General features: G+C 35.2%; 1 long non-coding RNA gene across 3 annotated transcripts in view; it reads right to left on the bottom strand.

Annotated features, from left to right (window-relative positions):
- The window catches only part of LOC107313083 (uncharacterized), a 281,315-nt gene that overhangs the window by 74,289 nt on the left and 186,710 nt on the right, over window positions 1-20,316 (bottom strand). Inside the window, exon 6 of one of the 3 annotated variants that reach the window (XR_001554788.3) lies at window positions 1-62. This exon is cut by the window's left edge and continues 66 nt beyond it. The exons of the other annotated variants lie outside the window; for them this stretch is intronic. This is a non-coding gene — a long non-coding RNA (uncharacterized LOC107313083). The remainder of the gene's footprint in view (window positions 63-20,316) is intronic. 3 annotated transcript variants of the gene reach the window in all.

Raw genomic sequence — 20,316 nt, 5'->3', positions numbered from 1 at the left:
TTCTTCAACAAGTTCTGCAGTTGCTCCAACTCATGCTACAGGTTGTCAGGCTGCACCAGGTACTGCAAGGAGAAAAAGAAAAGAATTCCTCCCATGGGAGGGGCACAATATCCCAAGGTACCGCCCTGTGGTCACTCTAACTCTTGCAATGATCCTGTGGTTGTTTTGACTACTACAATTGGCCCTGCAGCAGCTCCAGTCCTTGCAACGGATCCTGTGACTGCTCCAACTCTCGCACAAAGCTCTGCAGCAGCTCCAGCCCCTGTGATGGATCCTATGGTTGCTTTGACATTTCTTATAAACCCTATAGCTACTTTAAACCTTCTGACAGGTGCTAGGCCCTTCAGAATCAGCCCTGTGATCATTCCAGTCCCTGTGACAAGCCCCATGGTTCAACCAGAAAACACACTAATGCCAGTTTCAGTTGCTCCTATGTGCAAGATGCAAAAATATCTGCAAAAGTCAGAATGTTTAGCAAAGAGAGAAGTTTATCAGTTTGGAGAAAGAAGATGGAAATACATGCAATTCCTAACATTCAATGAGCTACAAAATTGTTGAAAGGATTATGGCCACTGTCCAGGAGAGAACCTTGTCATCTGTCTGCTTCAGTGCTGGGACAGTGGGGCCAGTAGCCAGGACTTAACAGGCAATGAAGCCAAGCAGCTGGGATCTCTTTCTTGGGAAAGTGGCATTGACAAAGCAATTAGAAAAGGGACACACTCTTTCACCCTATGGCAGCAACTCTTGTTAAAAAGATAAGATGAAAGATATCATTTCAAGGAATATCTGGTATGCAACTGAGGCAAATGGACTGTTTGGATTCAATGGCTTGGCACATCATAACCACAGAAATACAAGGGTCTAGTGGACACTGGTACATAATGTACTCCAATGTCATCACATTATAAAGGGGGTACCTGTATTTCTGGGGTGATAAGGGGCATCCCAAGTGTTAACTGTATTGGAAGCCAAAGTAAGCCTAGCCAGAAATGAGTGGCAAAAGCACCCTACTGTGACTGGCCCAGAGGTTCCATGCATCCTTGGTATAGATTACCTCAGGAAAGGGTACCTTGAGGACCCAAAACAACCCAAAACAGTGTTGGTGGACTTCTAGTATAGCTGTCTTAGAAATGGAGGATGTTCAGCTACTGTTGACCTTGCCTGGTCTCTCAGAAACAACATAGTGGAATTGCTATCACTACTGCAACAGTGCACCTGCAGCAATATCACACCAGCATGGGATACCTGATCCCCATTAATCAACTGATTTGCCAACTGGAGAACCAAAAAGTAATCAGCAAGACTTGCTCACCCTTTAATAGTCCCTTATAGTCAGTACGAATCTAATGGAGAGTGAGGGCTAACAGTGGACTATCATGGATTTTGGACAATGGTGAAAAATGATTAACGGGAATCAATCTGCACACAACATGTGCTCCACATTCAGATAACACAAATTACTCCATATTAGCAAATCATATTTGCATTCATCATGAGCTCTGAGTCTGACTGTCCCTGGCATCTCTGAAAAGGCTGTAGATCTTTGCATTAGTAATTGATATAAGGATAAAGGCCTCCTCTAGGCATATAAATCAAAACAGAGACTTATACCTTTGACTAATATAAAAACTAGACAGCATTAACTTAACATGTTTTGCCAACAGCCAAAGAAAAATATCAGTACTATATTTGTGGAAAATTTTCTTTTACTGAGTAGTGTTTACATTTTCTCACTGCAATCCAATCCAACTGTATACAGCGATTGACATAAATAGATTAAATGAGCAGTGTATATTAGGAAATAACAACCTGATCTACATGAATATTTTAAATCAAGAAGACCCACTTTTTTAGGAAACTATCTAGTTGGAATAAAGTAGCAACAATACCTGACATAAAGATCCATCTGAATGGGGACTGTAATAGAGTGAGGTGTTAGCTACTCTGAGAATTAGGAAATGTAGGTTCTTAACTGGGTGCTGCCATTGTGAATATATCCATTTATAGTAGGTAGATGGAAACTCATTTTGTTTGCTAGTGGAATTGTCCTCAGCTGAAACCTATGCGATCATATTACCAGAGCTGAGCTAACAAGACAACTGAATGCTGAAAGCAAATTCTTCCAAGTTCAAGTCTCTGCTTCTGTGGCTTTTCAGATTTCAGACTAGACTCCTCTCATCTCTCACCTCCTAAGTGAATTGGGAAATTCATTTCCTCTTTTTGTTTCCCCTCCCACTTTTCATATCTTGCCCACTCTGAGTAAAAGCTCTGCAGCGCAATGCAGACATGATCTCAGTTGGGACTTCCAGATTCTTCTGTAATATGAACAATAGCAATAAATCATGAGAGGATAATGGAAGTGTCAACTGAGTCCTAAGTCTAGCAGCAGAGCTGTAATGTACTGTGCTATACTCACAACACTATTCTTCAAGGAGGTCTTTGCAAACTGTGGCTTATTCAGCTACAAAAGTAAATGTATTCATGATCATCTCCACATATTACCCAGCGCTATAAATGAATCACAGTAATGCTACCTTCACTTTTCTCCAACAAGAAGATAATGCTTTTTGTATGTGATGCCATTTTGTACAGTTTTTGACAAACTGGGAGTACTTTAATGAAGTAGTAGGACTGTACCAGGACTCATACTGAGGCAGCAATATATAAAAAGAGAAAGCCGGAATAAGCAAGGCAATTCAATCTATATTTGCTTAGCTGCTTAGTTATTCTTAAACTGTTCTAGATCCCATTAGATACTTCCTTTAATCCTTCTCCCATTCACCATGATCAGCACTTTCTGAGAGGTTTATGAGAAGCTGCAAGATGTGTAGGAAAAGTCAGCAAGTATATGCTTCACTAGAACACAGAAGAATCAGATTGCAAATGACATTTAATGATATGTAAGGAAAAGCTTGTTTTTTAAAATCTGAGATAGGCTGTTACTGATAATCACATGAATGTTAAGTATAAAGAGCTTACACAAGTTGTTAACATTTTCTACATCACACTGCTCTTCATTAATGAATGCTTGTTCTGTCCACACTATTATTCTTTCTGTTTTGACAGGTTTGACAGATATGATGCCACATGACTCCGTAAATCTGACTAAATATCAAATGTTTTCCTAAAACCTCAATAAATTCTGCCATGTAGCTGTTTCACTGTTGTCCGCTAATTTAGTAATGTTTGAGCTAAACACATTTATCAGTCTTGGGGTCCTCTTTATAACTTAATGACAACAGACATCTCACTACACATCAAGTTTTACACAAGAATATCCTTTAATTTTGCCAATATTTTCTGTGTGTGTCTTCACAAGAAAATTCAATGCATTCTCTTAGCTCCCACTACTCTACAAAAACATTTTTCTCTCCCCTTCCACTGATTACATCTATTAGCCCTCTTGGCAGAAAACCTTCCATTTCTATTGCTAATAACTTTTGAATCCTGATCTACGATTCTTCTAAGCCTGCTTCTTTGTCAGCTTTTGATCGTTCTAATTGCCTTATTATCATCTGCTTTCATACAGTGATAAAGACTTTTAATGTTTTATGTGCTACGAAAGAAGAAAAAAAAAAGGTGAACAAAATCACTCTCTGTTCCTGGAATATTACCATCTCCACAGTACATAATCATTAGGGTGAAGAATTCATTTTGGCCCTCTGTTATGTCAAAGTTCTATCCTTTCAGCGGCCCTGCTGTCTCTTTGCTATTTTGTTCGCTTCAGAGGCAAAATGAATTGATCATCACTGTTCCTTTTGCCACCTACTATTTCATACCCTACTTTAACATCCCAGAATAATGATTTGCACTCCTTTAATTTTTTTATAGGAACTGTATGTCACATACATTTCTCTTAATATAGATTCTTATATCTATGTAAAGAATTGAATAAAAAAAAATTATTATATTAACAACCTTTTTTTCTTCACAAGAACGCATTTCACAAAGCAGATTTAAAAACATGAATAAGCTGCTGCAGATTTGCCCACCATTTTGAGTTCTGTCTTTTCAGGAGTTCACAATGGCCACAAACAATGCAGCCCCCATCAGCCTCTCAGATATGCTGCCTTAGAATACAGCAGTATTTGCCAGAACCTTACAAGTACCACCAAAATCCTAATAAAAAAAAAAACCAAAAAAACCCAAACAAAACAGTCTTTTCAGATCGTCTTCTATTCTATAGCCCACTTAATTAAAAACAAAATAAACAACAATGGAAAAGGAGATATTTTTTTCCTTTCTCTTTTTACTGTATTCACAAACACCAAAATCACTCAATCCCAAACTTCCCCCCTCTCTGATGACTTGCAAACAGTAACTTCACTTATCTTCCCTGGCACCTCCATGGTGTTGCAAACAGTAACCTACCTTCCATGGTGTTGCCAAGTTTGCCTCTGTATCTTCATGGGATTCCCCCACACTGAGTTGCAAACAGCAGCTCTACTTATCTTCACTTGTCTTTAAAGACCCTGCATTGCTATAGTTTCTGTGCTCCTCCCTAAATTTTGCACAAGCTACGAGGCCTAGTTCAAGAAAGCTGTTTCCTTGATTCAGCAATTACCCTGCATGTATACACTCTGGAGCATTCCTTAGAAAACCAGTATGGTTCTTCCTCACTGACAGCTCTCAAGGTTTTACAAGTCTGAATAAGCAACATGACATGACTCTTCCACATCCAAAGTCATTCGTCTGGATATTAGTCTCTGCCATCCATTTTTTAGTCTCTCATTTTGGTTTATTTTCTGCTTTAGAGAAGTAAACACATAACTTGCACAAGACATGAACATTACACGATCTGATGGCTATGCCACACACCTAGAAGACAAGAAGAAATAGAACATTTACAGTCCTTTCTGTTAAAGGTAAAACGTTTTCTATCCACTCTCTAGCTATTTATAATAACCATACTAAAAACTTCTTTTTCCAATGCATGTAAGTAGTGCGTATTTTCCTGCAAATTAAAAATGCATACACACTTAAAGCTAAGAGGATTTTTTGTAGGTTTTTTTGTTGTTGTTTTGTTGTTTTTTTTAAAAAATAATTTCTACCAGTTGCTCAGTTTGAGTATACTCAACATAAAATTATGGTGTGTTTTTTGCTATTTACTTCCAAATAAGAACAAAGAACTCTTTCACCACTGAAAAATTAACTGAGAAATAACAATTATGCCACCCTAAACTTCAACAATAGCCTCTAAAATGTTGTTTCCATACAACTTCATGTAAATGAATTGGGTAATTTGATCCAATATGAATGGTCTTTTCATTCTGAAAATCAGCCAGAAAATATATGATTCATAAAGCCTGAATACTCTTTTCTTGCATTTTTCTACTCAGAAAACCCTACAGTTGTCAGTCTTGATTTTCAAAAGATACCTACAGCAGACTTTCAAAGAGAAGTCTGAATGACTTGGGAACAGTCCCATGCTTTACTTTGTCCCTTTAGAAAGTCAGACTTTAATCAAGAAGCAAGAGCCATACAGGTCCAACTCAGTAATGTTTTTGTCATTCTCTTTTTCATGTTCTAATAAAAAATACATTTAGAAAGAATATCTGTTTTTAAAATATTACTTATTTTATATGTGGCCCAAGATAGCTCCTCTTCACTCAGTGTGGCCTAGGAAAGCCAAACGGTTGGACATTCATTGCACTAAACTTTGGATCTGTAAAGTAATCTTCCACAAACTGGAACTGAATTGAACAGCAGGTACATTTACCTGAAATTAGATTTCAGTGTCTTGCCATTCGAGCAAATTTATTAAAAGATTCCTCTCCCATTTCCAGGTACACCATCATTACTATCACATTATTCTATGCAATGGCATAAGGAATAAACATTCTTCAAACACTAGGTTAAATTCAGAAAATAAATATAAGGATCTATTTCTACTAAGACAGCTGTGGTTTTCTAAGAAAATCAAAATGTTCCTCTCTCACATCTTTAATAATAGATAGTCATGGGATCAATTATGCAGCCAGTGAGAGGGAAGGGGGTTTAAGGCAGAATAATTAATCCACAACTATGCCACATATTGTAAATTAACAAGTATCACCATATTTTAAGTAATATATTTTAAGTAATAGCATTTTGCATAGTACTACAAATGTATGCAATATATTACAAAAATCTAGAGACATATTCCTTTGTCTAGATTGATTACAAGCTTCCAGTTATAAATATTCTAATCATGCTTTTATACCTCTTCTGTCAGTGTTGTACTGGAGTGCCTTTCTATTACTCTATCAAGCTACATGACTAGCATTTATCTGTCTTTCTGTTCTCAGGTGGAAAATTGCATGTGTTTAAAAATAATTAATATTTTATTTTTATCTATGATGTGCCTGCACTTTTACTTGCAAATGCAAGCAGAAAAATATATATCCCATTTTACTGTGTTGAATCTAAAGTGCTTGATGAGATTTTTGTATTAAAATCAGCGTATTTATATGCTGAACTGGTGAAGAGCAACAACTTTAAATGTCTTGAGAAATCTGTTTTATACCCTTAGCAGCAAATATTTTTCATTACTCACATTCCAGAGTAACCACTGATGTACACTTAGGATGGATTTTTTTTAATATGTGGCCTAACTTTGCTTCAACTGGAAATTTCATCACGTAGTGCAGTGGGAGCAGAGTTGGGCCATTGCTTAGTGCATCTGCAAACTCCAGACTCAGAAGGCACACAGTGTGAAAGCTCAGAAGTCCCTGACTGGTTGCTGAGGGACCTAATTAATCTGCCCCAGTTCACTTCCAGTCTGATATAGTTCTTTGTTTGCCTCCATATGTATGAGTTGCAGAATTTCCTCCTGCTATATCAACTGCTGTCACCAATATCATGCTTGCTATTTCACATAGACAGTCCAGTTAACTTTACCACAGTAATTCTTACCACTTTTCTACCTAAAATAGACTTGGAATGAAGAAATTTTCAAATACTAGAATATTATACTGAAAGTGTCAGTTTTAGTAGAGAAAAAACTTACATGACCTCCTGCACAAGGTTATACTAGCACGTTTATGAGTGACCCAAATAAATTACCCATCCATTCTGTATCATGCAATTTGTTACAATTTTGACTTCTGAAATGCTTCTGATTTTTCATTGAAAACCCCTACTTATCCTTTCCATTCCTAGATAAAGCCATTCTGAATTTTTGAAGTCCAGTTACTTATGAGTATATAATTTAATCAAGTTTATTAGGAAAACAACGATACACCAAAATGATTTTTGTAACAGACATGATCTAAAGATTGCTTTATTAAAGATGCTACTAACTTTAATAAAATCAGAAGAAATCTGTGTAACTAATTTCAAATTGCAAGACAAACATGGAAATTAACATAAAATTTTCAAAAATTTCTATGTCAGATTAGTTATCAAAAACAGGTCCTTTCACTTATATTCTCCTGGCATTTGCTCATGGAACAGTTTTCCAAGGACAGACATCTTCTAACCCCAGACACCAAGGAGACATTATGTCATCACTAAGGAAAAAAATATATATTCAGCTATCATACCAGATTTCAATAAATGATAAATACAACATTTATTTTTCCTTAATAATTTATGTTGAAATATCACTACTTTCTTATCAAAAATAGAGAAAAAAAAATGATTTATAGAAAAGTATGATAAACCCTGCAGCAGAAAGATGTGAAGATCTCCATTAACAAGAATGAGTTTTAAAAGAGAAGCCTGAATTATGCATCAACAAAGTTCAGAGTGAATTATTGTACCTGGTGCACACCTTCTCACCATCCCTGTCCCCAAAAGCCATCAGTCACTTCAAAATAATCTCCCTTGAAGATAATTTCACTAATTTTTTATAATTTTTATTTTTCATATAGATGAGGAGTTACAAGATATGTTTTAGTGGTTTGTTGCAGCTATAGTTATGGGAGGACGGTTGGACTAGATGATCTTGAAGGTCCTTTCCAACCTTGTGATTCTATGATTGTACCTAATGCCTTTAAACCATATTCCTCCTTCACATACCAAGTCCCGCTCAAGGAATTATATTCACAGAGAACTTATAAAGAGTTTGGAAAGATAAAATAAGCAGATTTTCTTACACATGGATTTGCAGCGTTGGGGTTTTTTTTCACCTCATACATCTTTACTGCCTCCTATGCTTATACTTAAGTTCACTTCCTGATTCATCTCTTCCCTTAACACACATCTCTTCCCTTACCCTACATCTCATCTTCTAAGAATCTCTATGAGTTTTCACTACCCAACAGATAGGAAATGAAGTGACTAGAAAGTTATTAACATGCTGATCAGCTTGCTGTCAGCAACCAAACAGAATACATAACAGTTGAGTTGTTTCTGCCTTTCCCTGAGAGCTCAGAAGGGACAGACATTTTAGCTTTTACTCCTCTGTCCAGCTTTGGGTTTTCATAAAACTTCTTGTAATTTCAAAACTATTACTTTCCTTCAAATCCGGATGAAGCTGAACAGTTGGTTTAAAAACTACTGAGGAAGGATTAGGAGAGAAGTAGATAAACAATCAGCTTGCTTCATGCCTGCCCTCAAAAGAGAATAAAAATGAGAAGTGTTCAAAAATTCACCAGCAAGTGAAGGCAGAAATCACATAGCTTCTGTCTAGCTGAGGGAACCAGAATAACAGCACTGTTATTTTTAGGAGACAACCTTTTATCAAAATGAATATGCCAAGGATTATTTATTGCAAAGACCAGACATCACCAAGTTCTGTGACTTTTCCAAAGCTTAATATTGCAAATATACTAGTACAACAAATGATTTTAAAAGATTATCTTTTCAAATGAGCTACCTCTGTAAGCGTTAAAACTGCAAATATTTAATATGGATCTCATTCTGTTAGGTCATCTATTACTGTTTATAAAATAATCAAGAAATGAAAGGCTATATCTGAACACCAAATATGGTACCTGATTTCAAATCTCAGCAAAAGGTATAGGTGTGCATATAAACATGTTCAACTGAGCCAGCCAACGTATGAAAAAGAAGTCATATATCATATGAAGATCAGGCCCAGATCAGCAGTGGAAATGACAAGGTTAGTAAGATTCTGACCTAGGATACCAGGAAAGCAGAGCTTACCTAGTCATTTTCTGAAACGTTCTTGTGTGCACGAAGGTAAACCATTGTGACATGGGGCTATAAGAACATTTACTCCACTTAAGAAGGAAAATCTGGGAGATAACTAAGAGTATGCTCTTCCATTATTCCAGCCTTTAGACATATTGTGCCTCCTTCAAATGTAGAAAATACAGCCCCCCTTCCACAGAGTGGCTTAAAGAAAAATGAAACAGAAAATAACTACATCTGGAAAGCACAATCATAATTCAGCAAAATCTTCCACCAGTATAAATACTTAACTACTCAGAAACATACTTTAGCTTGCTTATAGGATTCCATTACACACCTGTATTCACAGAAAATTCTCTATTTAGCCCAGGTACAAATTGGATCTTTGAGTTATAGACAACTTCGCCTTCTGCCCAGCAGACACCATGGCTAGATTTGTTGTTTGAGAGGCAGCCGACAGGTCAGCTGGCCTCCTGAGAGGGCAAAGACACTATGCCCTTCTCCTTGCTTGTCTGCCCTGCATGAAATGCACACACAAATTGCCACACCATGCCTTGTTTACCTGACCTGTGTGCTGCACTCCCCAGTGGCTGTCTTCATACACTCGGGGTGATCCTGTCACTGCTCCTGGTTCTGTCCCCATGATAATGACACTGCCTCGTGGAAGACAGTGGTGCCCAGCAGCTGCTCCCTGACAGGGCTACCCAGCAACCAGTCAAGGCAATTCCCCGCTTCAGCATGAGATACCTCTGCTCCAGAGCTGAGTTCCTTGCTGAAAACATCAGTAGATCTGATGAAAATCTTAATGAAGAAAGATGACATTTGTAACTGACCTTAACTAAGTTTGAACTTGATCTATCAGTACTTGCCAGTAAACAGTCCATATATTTCTGTGTAGTGCTGCTGCTTTAACAGGGGTGTGCAGGCCAGCTTTTCATTGAATTCACAGCAAGACTACAGCTCCTGAAATGTATCTAGCCTCAGATTTCCTTAACACAAGCTGTAGCGTCTTTCCAACTGGAGACATAAGACAATGCCCTGCAAGTCCACACTGCACACTTCAGCCACTATTCATGAGCTGCTTGTAAAATATTATCTTTTTTTCGACAATTTATTGTCAAGGGCTGTTATAGGAAAAAGAAAAAAGAAAAAAAAAAAGAAAAAGAAAAAGAAAAAAAAAAAGCTGATAAAATCTGCAGTAGAAAGATGAAATATTTTACAGATAAATATAAAACAAAATAACTCCATGCCTTTTTATCATCTTCTAATTGACTTAAATATTATTTTTGATCATATTATAATCTTATTCAATTGAAGGACAAATCTCTGTAAATATTTCCATTATTCAACATGAGTACATCACACAGATATCTGGTTAAAAACTTGCTTTAATTTTATAGTTTTATTTGATCTGGAGATAAATTAAGATTATATTCTAGAAAATAAATGGATAGCAAGAAACACATTTGATCATACTTCAAAGAAAATATTTCATATAACTGCAGGTTTGTAATCATATTCACTAACAAAATCAAGATAACTCGAGTAAATATAAACAAATCATAAAAACAGATTTCTGTATCATCTTTGGTAACCAGCTTACTGATCAAATAAGTAAGTACAGTACTCAGCAGGCTTCAGTTTTTCTTATTTTGTTTTGCCAATGTGATCTACATAAAAATAGAAAAACTCATAGAAAAAAAAACAATACATTAATATGAAGGACTCAAATTCTTATTCAATAAAAAGCTACTATTACACTTTAAACACTGTGGATTTTTAAAAGTATGTTTGGACTAGAATGCTTTTATTTTAAAAGATGGAAATTTTTCCACCTCAGCTCAGTTCATTAGTGACTATTTTTAATTTTTTTAAAATTTTTTTTAAATTATAGTCTAAAAGTTACAATAATTAAAACCATATGTAGAATAGAAATGTTTCATTTTTTATGTTATATTACTTCTTCAGCATTATTATAAGCTCAGCCTGCCTTATGTGAGTCTAATTTTCTACTCAATCTTAGACTGAATCCCACTGGGAAAGTGAGATATTGTGATTATTAGGAAAAGCCAAGAAAGAAGAGATTAAAGACTCCCTGATAATGAGTAGAAGACAAAAGAAGGAGATGTGTCAGTCTAAATTGTATCATCTCTAAACTGAAGTGCACACCAATAAATAATAAATAATAATAGGAAATAAACAATTCTTCATCACAGAAAAAAATTTAGATATTTGTAGATAAACACGGATTGCAAAAACAAACAAACAAACAAACAAACAAAAACTGATAAAAAAAGAGGAAAGACCAAAACAGTCAGATGCAAACTGAAATGTACAAAGTGTGACTACTTTCCTTAAATCCTTTGATGGAATGAATATAATACAGACATCTGGTGTATCCATTAAATATTTGAAAAGACAGATGAGTAATGAAGGTTCAGTAAGATAGTGCTAGTTTTATAATTTTTTTATTTTTTTTTAATCTGCTTTGGTTATTAAAATAAGAACAGAGTTTCACAGAGAAGAATGTGATTACACTGTGGACCAGTACCCATGCACAAAACCACTTAACTAATCAAAGGTCATTGAAAATATAACAATATAAAGATATAAAGAGTGATAGTACTGTATCACAGAAAATATTATTATTTAATTAGTATCAAGTAAAGTATTTCTATTTCATCAGATCTCAAAACACTTTAAAAAGGAGATTTTTTTTTTATAATAACAAAACAAGAGAGAAAAATAAATCAGGTTGCCTCTAATTATCTAGAATACTAATGCTGCAGAAGTATTAGCTGTAAATTTAAATTAACCTCTTTACAATGTAGTATTTGAAAATTAACCAAATGAGCTTGATGCAACTTAACAGAATTATCACAAAGACTGGTCTAACTGTAGATCTACCTACATATGTTCATCTACAACCTGTTTACCAATAATCTCTGTTCCTCTGATTATCAGTGACATGTGTTCTTTATGTTCACCTGTCAGTATTTGCACCAACTGAACACTAACTAAGAATTAATGACAGTGTTTATTCCAAGCCACTAAGAAGATCTGCAACAGTGTATCACCATCCCTGATCAAGACTAGACCCATGCCTGCCTGGCAATTACTCATCATTCACGCGATCACTCTTCATTCGCACAGCACGTACTATCATGACCTCACATTGTTCTAAGTGCGTAATAAAAATTCTCTGCCGCCCCCAGTCCCCCCTTCCCATAAAAAACCTCCCTACATCAACAGCTCTTACATCTATCAACTCAAACTGTAATCTCATCTAAAGGGTGTCATATTAGTTTTACAATATCTATTCTGTAAGTCTTACAATTATCATTACCCTTATTTTATTATTCATAATTGAGTCCTATATCAGCCATGGTACTATTTTAGCCAAGATGGATGTCAAAGTGACAAGCTTATAATTACCATTGTAACCTCTTTCACCCTTTCAAAATATTGGCTCAACAACAGATTAATTCTCATCTTCTGGAATTTTCCAGTTCCAGTTCTATTGAAAAGATGTGATAATAGTCCTCTGAGCTCGTCATAGTTTTTCTATAATGTATAAACACTTATCATATAGAAATATTTTGAAAATATCAAGTTTTAGCAGCCAGTATTACCTTCATTAATTTTTGAAGTAATGTATTTCAGCTTCAGCAGCATATTGTTCTTTACACTTTCTCAAAGAATTAGGCTCCTGTTTCAGTTCCAACTTCTATTTTTACACATTGACCTGCAATGTATCCCACCTGATAAAGGAGGAAAGTGAAATGATAATAGAGAAATGGATGGAAAATAACTGCCATTCAGGCAATAAAATGAGCTAAAAGGGGAGAATAATACTGATCTTAGAGAACCTAGAGAAGGCAAAAGAATTGGCTTCCCAGAAAGAGGACTACTGAGGAATCCTAGAATCCAAATGGACAGCAGCAATTTGGTGTTCTCAATAGGGAGAAAAGTCTACAGGCACAAACAAAAATTTTAACCCAGATCTATTCATGATGAATCCTTGGAAATTCAAAATCAACATTTAATCTAATTATTTGGTTTTTGTCTCATCTCTAGTCATTGCCCATCTGACAACACCTTTGCTATGTTAATGTCTACCTACTACTGCTTAATCACCAATTTTACCAGCAGTACTTCTCTTTTATGCCTCTCAAAATCTACCTGGACCACTGAATATCTTGGAAATTAGTCATGATAGCTAAGCTTTCTTAGACAGAATTTAGACTAATAGTTGGTTAAATATGTAACAGAAACATTTATCAAATACCTCTATTTTTCTTTTATAGTTACATAATTTTCCATCTTTCCTAACTATTAACAAACTAATATCATTTATTAGAATATTCCCTTCTTAAAAAAGAAAAAAAAAAAAAAAAAAAAAAAACTTTTAAAAATTCTTAATTTCAGTGGCCAAATTCCAGTGGCCAAAGTTATCTCCCTATGTCCTTCCGGTTCCTTTACAAATATCTTCAATTCCTACATTCTCATTTATATTCATTTATTCATTGCTATCAACTTCCTGTGCCCCATCCCTCCACCCCCTATTTGTTTCATTATATCTGAATAAGCTGCGATCACTTTCCCTGTAAGCCACACTAGATTTTAGCTGTTGGAAAATTTTCATTGAAAAATACAAATAAACTGACCGTGAAACATTTTGCTCAAGACAGGATCTTTTTCCCCTTTTCCTTTCACCTGTTCCCACCCCTCCATCTTCTCTGCTTATGGCAGTATGAGACAGTATCTTTCTGATCATCTTCAAGGCATTCTTAAACACTTCAGCATTCTTCACATTATTTATCTCCTGAATCCTAACTGATCCAACTTTTTATCCTTGTAAAGCTTCAAGCAAAAAAAGGACTTATTACTGGTTTTTACTACAGCCTACTTACTTACAGTAAAATAATAGGTATTCTGCATCTGACTTTCACCTAAGTATCCAGAAAGATTTTAAACCTGTTTTTAAATTGATTCCTCTTTCCTCTCAGAACAAAATGTAATGTGTAACTTGCTAGAGACTGCTATTCTACCACTGTTAAAGCTGATACAAATTTACCTCATCGTGGTCATCTTGCTCTCCAAACACTATCCATCCTGCTACCAGGCCTTCCTCATTCCAAGAGTCTCTCCAATTTCTGCATGAGATAAAAGCCAAAGAAGCTACAACCATTATATCTTTTTACATGATTATTTATGACAGGTAGGTGGCAAGAATCCAGATAGCAAGCCACCAGGAACTGGGGGGAGTGGACATCCAAATGAGAACCACAAAATTACAATTAAAATATTAGTACATTCTTGTCTACATTGCCATTACTTGCTTAGCTTACTCAATTTCAACATTTTGTATCTTTAAATTCGTTCATCTAACTTATCCGCAATCTCGAGCACCGATGGTTGTCTCTGGGTAAGAATGACTGACAGGTGCTGTGCAGTCACATGTGTAATGAATGTCATAGATAACACCAAGGCCTCCTCAGAGAATGCCATCAGGAGAGACAGCTTGTCTTCCAGCAGTTTGTAAATAGAAACCCAGTGGGAGTTGCATGGATCTGAGTTACCAGTCACTTTATTCCTGACTGCTCTCCACAGGAATCAAGAGAATAAACAAGTACTTTTCATTGTTGTGCTTTGCATCCACAGTAGAAGACACTGTGTATGCAAAACAGACCATTACAAAGGATATTCCTTCTCTCATTTAGTTTTATCAACATCACAGTCACATTGTTGTGACTGTAGTTATGGCCATGTAGGTATTGCAGTCCTCGATTTCTACAAAATACATTTTTATTACTTGCTTATTCACTCTTCTTTCAAACAGAACATGCATGCCATATGGAAATGGTGCATAGATTTCCAAAGGCAATGTTCTTTAGGGAGGCAATAATATGAACATAGCTTCTTTTGCTTATATTACTTAGTGTCACCTAGAAACGAAGCAGATACTTTGCCAAGAGTATGCTCTCACATCAATGTTGGGAGCACGCTTCTGATATAAGTTTTTCCTATAAGGAATAATGCACTCCATTGTGTATTTGTCAGGATCCTTTTTTTTTTTTTCTTTTCTTTCTTGCTTTTCCGCCTTTTGTTATTGTTGTTGTTTTTGTTTCCTCTAGTGCAACATTCTAACAAGACAATAGAAGAGCATACCTAAACAGCATTATGCAGTTTTTTTTTCAGTGAAATATAGATACCAGGAGAAGTTTGGAATGCATATGCAGTTGCTGTCTTTCAGTCTGCATTGTCCTAGGCCAGCTGACAGGCATGAGAGAATTGTATTCTCTCAGGCTGTACTCAGGAACTGGCACCTGACACAACAGTACACCTTCAGAAAAATGTTTGCAGATCCGTAAATGGTTAAGAGATTAAAAGCCAGCAGGTGGCACTCAAAATCATATAGTGGTGCCTGGATGAGAGCACAATCAATAGATTTTGTCCACTGGACGTGGCAGCATGCTTCCTCTTATTAGTATCTCAACTAGAGAACGTGAAAGAAATGAACAAGATAAACAAATTCCTGATGGCCAAATAATGATTTTAGATCAAATTTCAAAGAAACATGGATGAACACATAATTCCAGATAATAATGGCTCCATACGTGGCATCTGAGAAGTCATGCTTGCACAGCTAAACAAGGAAAGATTATGTTGTTCTTCTGTACTGTTGCATTTTCTTCTTCTGTTTCCATTGGTGTGGTTTGCCTGCACATTTAAGATTTTCATGCATGAAGACATTTCTCAAAACTCACAAGGGAACAAACTGTATCAAGTCTGCAGTGGCAGGTGTTTGTTTCTATGGGACTGGTTAGCTTTTACCAGTAGGCAAATGTCTGTACCTATTTAATGAAGATAATATTTTCCTAACAACATGTAGCCATTTTCTCAATTAATAAGTGTCCAAGCTCAAAACTGAAACCATCATATTTCACTGGTAGACATTCAGTCCTCCTTTATTAATGATTAAAGCAAGGTGACTTAAATTTATGAAAAGGCATGACTAATGGTCACTAGCCTTTTCTGTCAATAAATAACAAGAAGTCAGCACTGCTTGTCATTCTTTGAAAGACGCTCCAAGTCTGCCACTTAAAGCACTACTCTCATTATTTATTCTCTTTCTTCTACACAGCCCGTTATCAAAATAGATTCCCTTTCATTTTTCAGTTTTTAAAAGTTTAAAACTCGACATTTACAGCCTTTTTTTCCCCACTCTAATTAGACTTTCAAGCGAAAAAGAAAAAAGACTTAAAAATTGCAAGGCTGGATCTTACTGCTAAAATTTTAGTTACTACATTTTTATTATACCTTCCCAAGGCTAGACATTACTGAGGACACTATATATGTGTTGTTAAGAACAAAGACCTTAATACCTTTTCTAAAAGGCTGGCCATATGATTGATTCCTAGATCAATCAGATGCTCTAAAGTGATAAAACAAGAAAGATATTCAGAGTAGCCATAAGAAGAATAAAGTAAAAAAAAAATTAAATTTTTAAATGCTTACTGCTCTTTTTTCTTTCTTTCTTTCTTTCTTTTTTTTTTTTTTTAAATCAGCCTCACTGTTCCCCTTCTTTTCAAGAGTCAGCACTAAAAATACAAAATAAGCACATTCCTTTCTAACACCAAAAAATCCAGTAACAATAGAACTCTTCATTCATGTATGTGTGATAAAACTAAACTCCAAAATATTTCAAGAAGTAATAAAAATCCACACAGTTATTCAAGATCCTTCACACCACAAAGTCAGTGTTGCCAGTTATGTCTTCTAATGAGGCAGAACATGCAAAATGCCCAGATTTAATTTTTAAGGGGAACAAACCCGCATTTCATTCCTTCTAAGTAACCATATTTCTGTATCTGTGCATCCAGATAGGCCTAGTCTTCATTATTAGTTTAGGTTAAATACCCAAATAAATGAACATAATTCTAGATAAGGAAGTTGTCACTTGTCTTTACAAAGTGCTGATCTTTTTTAGAGTAAGCCAAGCCTAAATTTTACAGTCTTGATTAAATTATTGTCAACCTCTAGGAGATCATTTTCTTCATCACTGAATCAGGGTTTTGGTAACACTGTTATATACTCAGATTTCAAAGGTAAGGCTCAGAAATGGTCACCCAGCATGAAATTCCCACACATTTCAGACTTCATGTTTTGCAAGTTTTGATTTAAAAAACATTATTGTTTGAATTACTCTGCTGCTTTCATCCCCTATAAAATTTTAATTTAGCTAAAGGTGGAATAGAAATAATTCTTTGTATTAAAAAAAGAACAAAGAAACCTTTGTGTTTGTATTTCCTTTCTCCTGTAATTTCCAAGAGGCAGATTCTTTCATGGAGAAATCATTCATATTACTCTTAGATTATACGCTCTGCTTATAACTATAAATTAAATATCAAGTACAAGTGAACTGCATTTTAAACATTAATTAGAAATTACATACCTGTTGTAGAGTAGATGGCAGAAAGGGCTTTATGTTGATCTGAATGTTTTAATTCATTTCGGCTGACTTAATTACATGATTTAAAATTTTATTTTTTTTTTTTAAAAAGCCTTTGAACAGACACCTATTTGGGCATGCGGATATTTTCAGGCTTTGATAAGCCACAAGTTTTCACTACTCACCATGAATGTAGCTCAAAATTAGTTCCTTCTTTACCTTGATGATAATCGCTTGATATAACTGAACATAATCCAATTCTATGATAACTCTCTTGAAATGAGGAAAAAAAAAGTCAGGATGATCGAAATTCTGGCACAGAAAATTTATTGGGAAGTTTGGATGCTTAAGGAGACAGCTCTATTTTTTCACACCCAGAAATGGTTGCAAGTGCAACCATTATAGAATTTCAAAACAGAATGCAACTTTAAAAGTTACAGAATGAATAATTTTTTGTCCAAGATTTCTTTTACCTAAGGTAAGTTTTTTAGCCATGGACAGACTCAACAAGTGGCATGGCATCAGAATATTTTTGCACAGGCTGGAGACCATCTATAAGATGTTAACATTTGGAAAGGTATTGTTTCTTCCATCACATTTTTATCAGAGAAGTTCTTCATTCTAAGATGAGTGACTATAATTAGACATTTCACTAACCAATCCCTCCTACTTTCCCAGTTTTTGTTGCAACAGTACTTTATTTACACATAGAATAAGCCCTGCCACCAAGTCAATGAGCTGCATAACAATTCATCATTAATTTATGCTAGATACTATTCCGTTCCCTTCTCATCTACTTCTGTTATCCTCCCACAGCCCTCAAGCTAATTCTAATTGATGGTTTCAATCAGCAAATTAAAAAACAATATACCAATATACTCCAGACTATAGTGATGAAAAACAGAGAGTAAAACAGTACGTTCTAAGAGAATACCCCACTTCGTTATCTTTATGGTGCAGAATGAAAGACAAATTAGGGAAAGAATGCTATGCAAGTCTTTTTATTGCTTTTATGATAATAAGGAGATAGCCCTTACATGTTTGATTGGATGGTACAAATTATGGTCCTGTTACAAATTATTGATTTGGTTGAAAATCTGTAGTTGCCTGATTTAACACTTACGGATGTTTCCTTCTGATAGTTTACATTTGCAATTTAAATTGTGTTGAGACAGCTTAAATAACTAATCCTCAACTTGTAGGCACACATCTCTTCAGAAAATATAATTCCAGTGTCAAACAACTTTTTTTGTTAAATACATTATTGATGAATTTTATTTTATTTATTTTTTCTTATCCTGCTAAATTAGAGAGCATCACAAAGTTTAGCAAGGGCAGATGAAGTACATGTGTGTTGGCTGAAGGGAAGGTACTGAAAAATTGCTTTAGTGTGTGTTTCAAGGTAACCCTACATTAATGGCATTTTATTTGGTCTACATGCAAAAGTAAATCCATGCTTTTATAGGCAGAGGAGGAAAGCAGCTACAGTTCATTCTAAGTCCATCTACACCATGCTACATCTATCCTGGTCAATAAATAGTTGAGATACTGTTACAGAAAGCAAAACTGCAAGCCAACACAGAACACACACCAGCGCTGATATTTGGTGTCAGGAACTAATTATCTTCTTATGAATACAGAGAATGGTTTCTTCTTTCTCCACTAACCGGGCATGGAATGTATAATAATCACAACAGTGATTTGGGTTAATGCTTGCAATCAAGTTACAGATAAACCAATTTTATTTTTCTTATTTCACTGCTGTTTCTCAGTTGACAATGCCAAGACCGACCAACCAGATTAAATACACACACACACACACACACTTGTGTTTTTGTTTGTTTTTTTTTTATCTTGAGTAACGTCTCACATTTCTCCAGAGACATATGCCATTTTCTAATAACACTAACAATGGCAACCCTGTTTATAGGTATTTTGCCTGGGTCTTTTATTTCATTTTCTCCCATGGACCATACATTTACAAGACATCTTTAAAGTTCATCTTGCTGTTATGCTGCACCTTGGTAGTATTAATCAGACTTCTTACTTAGCTTTCCATTCCACATCTATAATTTTGAAAGTTCCCCAACCTTGGTCACATATGTAAAAGATAAACACTGTAGCTTAATGATTAAGATGATAATTTTAAAATAAAATCGAATGTAGTCCATAAAAGTATAAGCAAAAAAATATGAGCACAGACTCACAGCCTGTTTCTGATATTTTGTCATAACTGTTCTTCATTTATTATCATTATATGTCCTGTCTGTCATCAACAGAATAAGCTACTCTGCCATATGAACTTCTGCAACTTCAGTAGACTTACTGTACAAGTAAACAAATCTCCTGCGGGAACAACACTGATAATCTAATTTTTTTGTAGTGTGAAAAATAGTATTTTACAACAAGTTCCTTTCCACTTACCGTCAGTTGAGTTCTGCATTTTTTGCAAATAAATATATGTATATATTCTTCTCTGACTACTTTGCCATTTGCAAAAATCTGCCAAACATCTTGGTTTGAGGTGCATTACATTCCATTCAAATAATATTTATTTTCCTTCAGTGAGCTTTTACTAAATTTGCTGTAAACACAGTCCAAGAGATGTGCATTCTCTATACAAGATGCAAGCTTTCACTTGAAGTCCTGCAAGGAGAATGATTTAAGGATTTGACCTATATACTCAAAGTGTGTTAAAATCAATATTCAGTTTTAACCATAAGCAGTACTTAAATATCTCCTCTACAAATAAACCATATCTTTAGTAAAGAAATGTCCTGCAT

The sequence above is a fragment of the Coturnix japonica genome, chromosome 4 (assembly GCF_054131305.1).
Source record: "Coturnix japonica strain WE chromosome 4, WE-NBRP24, whole genome shotgun sequence".
Taxonomy (NCBI): Eukaryota; Metazoa; Chordata; class Aves; order Galliformes; family Phasianidae; genus Coturnix; species Coturnix japonica.
This window is presented reverse-complemented; position numbering and strand designations above follow the sequence as displayed.